The sequence below is a fragment of the Rutidosis leptorrhynchoides genome, chromosome 3 (genome assembly GCF_046630445.1).
Source record: "Rutidosis leptorrhynchoides isolate AG116_Rl617_1_P2 chromosome 3, CSIRO_AGI_Rlap_v1, whole genome shotgun sequence".
Lineage (NCBI taxonomy): Eukaryota > Viridiplantae > Streptophyta > Magnoliopsida > Asterales > Asteraceae > Rutidosis > Rutidosis leptorrhynchoides.
Window position 1 is genome coordinate 164,500,169 of NC_092335.1, and position 2,583 is coordinate 164,502,751.

The window sequence follows — 2,583 nt, forward strand, 5'->3', positions numbered from 1 at the left end:
AAACGTTTTGTTTAATAGTTGTAGCCCGATGTTCTTGTTCTCACTTTGGTGAGAAGCGAACATTACTAATCCGTAAGCATAACATGCTTCTTTATGTTGCATGTTAGCCGCTTTTTCTAAATCACGAAGTCCAATATTCGGATATATTGAGTCAAAATAATTTCTTAACCCGTTGCGTAAAATAGCATTTGGGTTCCCCGCAATATATGCGTCAAAGTAAACACATCGTAACTTATGGGTTTCCCAATGTGATATCCCCCATCTTTCAAACGAAAGTCTCTTATAAACCAAGACATTCTTGGAACGTTCTTCGAATGTCTTACAAACTGATCTCGCCTTAAATAGTTGTGCCGAAGAATTCTGGCCGACTCTAGACAAGATTTCATCAATCATGTCTCCGGGTAGGTCTCTTAAAATATTGGGTTGTCTATCCATTTTGTATTTTTAAACTGTAAAATAGACAAGAGTTAGATTCATAAAAAAAAATACTTATTAATACAAGCAATTTTTACATATATCATAAAGCATAAGAACACTATATTCCATATATTACACCACACGAATACAACTATCTTATTCCGACTCGCTCGTTTCTTCTTCTTCGGTTTTGGTTCGTTTTGCCAAGTTTCTAGGGATATATGATGTTCCCCTAATACGAACCGTCGTTGTCCACATTGGTTTAGAAAAACCTGGTGGTTTAGAGGTTCCCGGGTCATTGTTACAACTTAAGGACTTCGGGGGTTGACGATACATATAAAGTTCATCGGGGTTGGAATTAGATTTCTCTATTTTTATGCCCTTTCCCTTATTATTTTCTTTTGCCTTTTTAAATTCAGTTGGGGTAATTTCTATAACATCATCGGAATTCTCGTCGGAATCCGATTCATCGGAGAATTGGTAATCCTCCCAATATTTTGCTTCCTTGGCGGAAACACCATTGACCATAATTAACTTTGGTCGGTTGGTTGAGGATTTTCTTTTACTTAACCGTTTTATTATTTCCCCCACCGGTTCTATTTCTTCATCCGGTTCCGATTCTTCTTCCGGTTCCGATTCTTCTTCCGGTTCCGACTCTTCTTCCGGTTCCTCTTCGGGAACTTGTGAATCAGTCCACAAATTATTCCAATTTACATTTGACTCTTCATTATTATTAGGTGAGTCAATGGGACTTGTTCTAGAGGTAGACATCTATCACATAATATCAAACACGTTAAGAGATTAATATATCACATAATATTCATATGTTAAAAATATATAGTTTCCAACAAAAATGTTAAGCAATCATTTTTAAAGAAAACACGGTCGAAGTCCAGACTCACTAATGCATCCTAACAAACTCGATAAGACACACTAATGCAAATTTTCTGGTTCTCTAAGACCAACGCTCGGATACCAACTGAAATGTCCCGTTCTTATTGATTAAAAACGTTCCATATTAATTGATTTCGTTGCGAGGTTTTGACCTCTATATGAGACGTTTTTCAAAGACTGCATTCATTTTTAAACAAACCATAACCTTTATTTCATCAATAAAGGTTTAAAAAGCTTTACGTAGATTATCAAATAATGATAATCTAATATATCCTGTTTACACACGACCATTACATAATGGTTTACAATACAAATATGTTACAACAAAATAAGTTTCTTGAATGCAGTTTTTACACAATATCATACAAGCATGGACTCCAAATCTTGTCCTTATTTAAGTATGCGACAGCGGAAGCTCTTAATAATCACCTGAGAATAAACATGCTTAAAACGTCAACAAAAATGTTGGTGAGTTATAGGTTTAACCTATATATATCAAATCGTAACAATAGACCACAAGATTTCATATTTCAATACACATCCCATACATAGAGATAAAAATCATTCATATGGTGAACACCTGGTAACCGACAATAACAAGATGCATATATAAGAATATCCCCATCATTTCGGGACACCCTTCGGATATGATATAAATTTCGAAGTACTAAAGCATCCGGTACTTTGGATGGGGTTTGTTAGGCCCAATAGATCTATCTTTAGGATTCGCGTCAATTAGGGTGTCTGTTCCCTAATTCTTAGATTACCAGACTTAATAAAAAGGGGCATATTCGATTTCGATAATTCAACCATAGAATGTAGTTTCACGTACTTGTGTCTATTTTGTAAATCATTTATAAAACCTGCATGTATTCTCATCCCAAAAATATTAGATTTTAAAAGTGGGACTATAACTCACTTTCACAGATTTTTACTTCGTCGGGAAGTAAGACTTGGCCACTGGTTGATTCACGAACCTATAACAATATATACATATATATCAAAGTATGTTCAAAATATATTTACAACACTTTTAATAGATTTTGATGTTTTAAGTTTATTAAGTCAGCTGTCCTCGTTAGTAACCTACAACTAGTTGTCCACAGTTAGATGTACAGAAATAAATCGATAAATATTATCTTGAATCAATCCACGACCCAGTGTATACGTATCTCAGTATTGATCACAACTCAAACTATATATATTTTGGAATCAACCTCAACCCTGTATAGCTAACTCCAACATTCACATATAGAGTGTCTATGGTTGTTC